Here is a 6,047-nt window from a genome sequence, read left to right as displayed (position 1 = left end):
CGGGGCCCCCGCCCGCGCCGTACAGCTGGGCCAGTGACGCTGGCGCAGCCGCCGCCGCCGCCGCCGCGTTCCATCCTCAGGAGCCGGCCACAGCTCGCGTCCTCCTCCTCCCTCAGCGCCCCGCAGCGCAAGCCAGACCAGGGCACGCGAGGCTTCGCGGGGACCCGACGGGGAGTGCAGGCGCGCGCGCGCAGCGGCGGAGCGGGTTCGGCGACGCGGGAGCTGCTAGCGCCCCCTTCCCGGAGGTCTCGGCGCCGCTCCCGGGTGAGTTGTCACTGCCGCCCGGTCCGGAGGGCCGGCTTTGTGTCGGCGGCGCGCGGGGCCGGTTGTCAGGGCACGGGCGGGCACGCATTTCCTCAGGGACGCGGGCCTCAGCGCAGCCGTCTGCTCTCGCTCCGGCCGGTGTCAGCGCTGCGAGCCGCCCCGAGGTGGCCGGGCCGGGCCGAGCCGCTCCGAAAGGCGGCGGCGTGGCTGTGCCGGTGCCCGAGACTGGAGGATCAGATCGGGCTCGGCGGAGCGCGCTGCAAGGCGGAGGCCCACCGGCCCAGCGAAGCCGCGGTTCCGCACGGCGGGAGGCTTGGCCGAGGTGGGTTTCCTGAGGAAATCTTGCAGCCGCTCGCCTGTGCTCGGGAGCCTTCTGGAGCCCCAGCGCCTGGTCGCCCCTTCAGTTGCAAAAACTTTTCTTCTTATGTGGGCTGAAACTCGCCAAAGCCATTTCCTGTTTTGTTTTGTTTTTAGTGTAACTACATAATAGACGTTCTTACTTGTGAGACTGATGATCCCTCACGGGACAGCCACCGTGGTGGAAAAACTTACCTGTAACGGAATTGGGAGGACAGCAAGGCCCGGGATCCTAAAAAGGCATCAAGTTCTTTATGGGAACTTCACGTTCGTTCAGCAGAGGCCTAATGTTGTAGCTACACACTTCTATGGTGACAAGGCAGTATGCTGCCCTTTGTTGCTCTTGCTGATTGGGGTTTGAAGTGCTCTCTGTACAGAGAGGTGCGGGGACATTCTTTTCAGTTAAGCCATGGGTCTACTCCTTTCTAGATCTTAAGTGTCTTTCCACTTTTCACAGTGATCAATTCGGTTTTTGGCGTTAGAATCCCTTTGGTTAAAAAAAAAAAAAAATCACACACATACACACACACACACACTTTTTTGTGCTCTGGGAATTCTACACCCAGGCTGTCACCATCTAGTGGAGACTAGTAGAGACATGCCCTTGGCATTGACTTCTTAGTTTTCTGAGCTTTGAATTTTTCATTAGATGCACATTCAAGTAGAAATGAGAACTGTCTTGAGTTGGAGGGTGATGATAACTGTGGAAAACTTTTTTGAGGGTTTATTGTGTACTGATCTACACAGATTGTTTGGCGGGTGTGAGTTTAAGTGTGTGAGTTTGGTCGGTGCACATACACACCATGGTGCTGGTGTGGAGGTCAAAGAACAAATTGCAGGAGCCAGTTTTCTACCTCCCAGCGATTGAACTCTGGTGATCAGGTCTGGTGACAAAGTGCTTCTATACACTGAGCTATCTCACTGGCTCAAGTTTCACTTTTGATCTCATTTATAATATTTGAGATAGGGTGGATATTATCCTTATTTTTCCAGTTGAGACAAAAGCTGAACAAGTTAAATAACGTAAGGCTACAAATGTAAGTTCTGGAGTGTCTAGTTCCTTCCCGATATTTGAGGCTGTTTCTCTAATTATAAGCACCCCTAACTCTAACTGGAAGCCCAGTAATGGTAGGTTACACAATACTTCTTCACTTTTTTTTTTTTTTTTTAAATTTCATGTCATGCAGAGTATATGCCAATCATTGCCTGGTTTTATAGTTACTGGAATGATTAAAACTGAAACCAGACAGGTCTTCATGATGCTTAGCTTTTAAGTTAGTTTATTTTGGTTTATGGTGGTAGTTTTCGTTACTGTTTGCTGCTTCTGGAACGTGTACCCATTAAGTTAAAAAAAAAAAAAAAAACAATTATCAGCTTGAGACTGACCCTGTGAATGGGATTCCTGTCTACAGAAGGGCTCTGGATATTGTAGTAGGAATTATTGGGGGGTGGGGTTGGGGGGGAGTCCTCACCTACTGCTATAGAAAAGCCTCAGGGTATGCAGTCCTGAGAGCAAACCCACCAAATGTCAGTATGACTTGTTAAGAGTCCAGTGTCTCCAGAGCCAGCATTTAGGCTCATTGAAAAGAGAAAGCCAGGTGAAAAGGTGCTGCAGCCTGGCGGGTGGCAAGACCTCAGGCTCTGTGGTTTCCTGGCTGGTCTCCATGGTGTGGTGATTGAACTGGAGCTCTTATGTAATGATGCATCTTCTGACAGGGGATTTCCTCCTCTGTTGTTACTGGTGCCTCAGTTCCTGCTTCACTACTTCCTCCACACACATATGAATGTGTGCCCTCCAAAGGTACTAACTCACTTGCTTTCTAAAAGTAAGACTTTTTACAAGTTTATTATTACTAGTAAGCATTATTTTGCATATATTATGTTTGTCCATTTCTCACATTAAAACTTGCTTTTGGTTGTGCATGTCTGTAATCAGCATTGGGGAAGCCTGAAGTAGGAGAGTCATGAGTTCCAGCTAGCCCGGGTACACACACAGTAAAACCCTGTGTCAAAATCAGGCAACAAAAAGAACAAAAACAACCAAAAGACACCCTTGACCAACCAAAACATCCTTTACTCTCATTTCATACTTTGCCTTGTGCTTTTTCTGTACTTTTAGCTCTCTTGACAACTGCTCACTGCTGGTATCCTCTGTAGGCTTAGAGAAATAAAGTATCTTAAAAATTCAGTTAGGGAGCTGTAGAGATGGCTTAGTGATTGAGTGCTTGCTTCTCTTGTTAAGGACAGGAATTTGATTTCTAGTACCCAGCCTGCTCACAGCCACTCACATAACTTCACAGCTTTAGGGTACTTGATGCCCTTTTCTGGGCTGAATGCACACAGACACCTATGCATAATCAGTAAAATCTTAAAATTTTTGTTCAGACTGGGCTTAGTGGTGAATGCGTTTAATTCCAGCACTGGGAAGCAGAGACAGAGTTCAAGGCCAGTTTGATCTACGTAGTGTCTAGGACACCTAGTACTAAAAAGTGAGACCTTGTCTAAAAACAAAGAGAAAGGTTAAAAGTTCAGTGAGGAACATGATTTTCCTCATTTCAGTACCAAGCAGGTGATTTGGAAGAATTAAGTAGAGCCCCTTGCTGGCAGGGAAGGGAAGCCAGACAACACATCGGGTGCTTGTGTCTTCCCTTGCTTTCCTCTTTACCAAGTGATAGTTCATGAGAGGAAGTGGCAAGTCCTTAGACCCCACTTGGTCATGTGTCTGCTACACACAGAAAACAGTTTACTGAGCTCTTGGATTGGCATGTGGTCTAGTTGAAGCTGATGAACAAAAGTTATTTTCCTTTCTCTATTTGCCTTGAACTCATGGGATTCTTGCTGAGAACATTCTCTCAAGTAGTATGAGAATGGCGGAAAAGAAAAGATAAAAGGAATCGCTTTTTTTTTTTTTTTTTTTTTTTTTTTTTTTTTGTGATCCCCCCACACACTTTAAAAGCAAGAATTGCTGTGTTGCAGACTTGAATGTGAAGATTATGACATTTGGGTTAAGGGCAAACACTGAAACAAAGTATGTGACAAGAAATTCTTTTGGTTTCTTTGAAGATTCTATCTATGCAGAGATCTCTGTCTGTTTCAGTCTATTTTCTGTTGTTATAACAAAGAACCTGAGATACGATAATTCATTAAGAAGAGAAGCTTATTTGGCTCACAGTTTTGGAACCAGTGTCTTGCATCATAACATGGCACAGGGTATCACATGGTAAAAACGTGGCAACTTGAGTCTCTTCCTCAAGTCAGCATGGGAGCCCCACCCTCAAGACCTCATCTAATCCTAGTTATCTGCTAATGTATCTATCCACCTTCTAGTCCTGCCGCCAAATAGAATTAATACGTGACTTTTAGGACACGTTTAAACCATGGCTTGAAGAGGAAGGAGGATCTTCAATTCAAGGTTAGCTTGTGCTGCTTAGTGAGACCTTGTTTCCAAAACAAACAGCCAAAGCCAGAACATCTACATATGTAATAACAAGTCTTCACCTAGTTGAATGGTTTTTAGAGAATTTATGCTCATAGGTATATGAGCACACTGTAGGATGCTTAAAAAGTTAAAGCAGTGACAAATTCTGTGGTGTCTGTGGGAGGCTGTTAGCTTGCTGTTGGGAAGGAAGAATGCAGCTTAGGATGGGGGCTAGAAGCTTTGTGATGAGTATTTGAAGCTGTTGGATCTTGAGACCCAGGAAGAAGTCACGCAGTCCTTGAAGTGACAGACCTTGGGTATGAAAATCTATTTTCTACATCATGGCTAAAAATCTTTTATATGAGAAAGGAGGGGTCCAGCAGGCACCTGTCATCTTCTATCCTCATATCTGTGTTTACCTGCCCCTTCAATCTTGGGGGTGGGAGCTGGAAACCGGCAAGGTTCCTTCCTTAGCTCTTTTATCTTCTAGTTCTCAGCTGGGTGTAGAGATCTCCAGAACCTGGTAGATCTGGAAGTGGTGTTGAGTTGGGTTGCTGTTGCTCTGAAAGGCTAACTGCTACTCCCAAGATTGAGGGAGAGTTGAGTCTGTGAAGGTTCTGGGTTTAAGAGTAGCAGGGAGTACAGCAGTTGTAGTAAGAACTGAGTGGGCTTTCAGACTCTTGTGTTATCTATGATGTGTCTCCTGGAAGCATCTGAAAGCTGCATGCCAAGAATTCACAAAGTACTCCTGAAGCAGGATATTAGTGAAGCATTCTCAAGCGGAAACAGATGTACTTGCCTGTTAATGTGGCCAGTGTTGAGAGAGCTCTAAAATTACCTGGTAGCTGTGTGCCCTGATACTCGCTCCAGTGTAGCGGTTTTTATTTTTATTTTTTTGTGACTTGGGAAATTAACCCCGGGATTCTTCATGACAGCCGCAGATTCAGTGCTTGTGCAGACTGACAGTTCTTTATCACTTGGATCTTTTATGTTGAAAAGACAATAATTCAGGATTCCTTTTCCTCTAGTTGGAGATTGGGAGCAATACCTCAAGAGAAGAGATATGAATAGGGACTCTTCCAAACTTCCTTTTCTTACCAACTTTTCTCCAGGAGGAACATGTATCTAATCTGCCCAAATCCAGATTACCATCAGCAGTGATGTGCTTGTGTACCCACAGAAGATCACAGTGGGGATAGCTTTATGTAGACTGTCTTTGCTGAAGTTCTCTTTGACTGAACTAGGTTTTGGCTTTTGATTAGGCTGGGAATGAAAGTGGCTTCTGGGCATTATGTTGATCTAATTTGTCTCCTTTGGGTTGTTCTCAGTGGATCTCTGAGAACTTAGTGGATGGAATTCTGATAAAGAGAACCGAGAGAAAGAGAACCTAGTCTATACCTTTGTCTTTGTTCATTAATTGATAGACATTTGCATAAACAATGCAGCTGTTTTTAGTATCTTTTCGAGGTTGTATAAGATCACACCAATCTGGGGGCTGGAGAGATGGGTCAACGGTTAAGAGCGGTTAACTGCTCTTCCAGAGGTCCTGAGTTCAATTCCCAGCAACCACATGGTGGCTCACAACCATCTGTAATGGGATCTTCTGTTGTGTCTGAAGAGAGCAATAGTGTACTCATATACATAAAATAAATAAATCTTTAAAAAAAAAATCACACCAATCTAATTTTAGACTACTCTCATCAACGTTCTCTGTATGTTTACCTACTTGGACATTTTGTGTTATTGTAATTGTGGTATGTCTATGTAGTCTTTAGTAACTGGCTTCTTTCACTTGTAGTTACTTTTTTTTTTTCTTTTTAATGTGTGTGGGTGTTTTGCCTGTGTACCATGTTCATGAAATACCCTCAGAGGCCAGAAGATGATAGATCTCCTGGAGCTGGAGTTACAATCAATTGAGGGCCACCTTGTGGGTGATGGAAATAGAACCTGTGTCCTGGAAGAACAACTGATGTTCTTAATTGCTGAGCCATTTCTCTAGCCCCACTTA

At 45.1% G+C, this 6,047-nt stretch overlaps 1 protein-coding gene across 2 annotated transcripts in view; it reads left to right on the top strand.

Moving 5' to 3' along the window:
* The first annotated feature begins 1 nt into the window (after position 1).
* Positions 2-6,047, top strand: part of Susd6 (sushi domain containing 6) — a 92,905-nt gene continuing 86,859 nt past the window's right edge. The window contains exon 1 of one of the 2 annotated variants that reach the window (XM_076921833.1): positions 2-264. The gene's annotated coding sequence lies outside the window, so the exon portion shown is untranslated. Of the gene's footprint in view, positions 265-328; positions 587-6,047 lie in introns of those variants that run through there. The other variant, XM_076921834.1, reaches the window with a different exon arrangement.

Source organism: Arvicanthis niloticus, chromosome 23, assembly GCF_011762505.2.
Source record: "Arvicanthis niloticus isolate mArvNil1 chromosome 23, mArvNil1.pat.X, whole genome shotgun sequence".
Classification (NCBI taxonomy): domain Eukaryota; kingdom Metazoa; phylum Chordata; class Mammalia; order Rodentia; family Muridae; genus Arvicanthis; species Arvicanthis niloticus.
The sequence above is the reverse complement of the archived record's forward strand: the minus strand, read 5'-3'. Positions and strand labels throughout refer to the sequence as shown.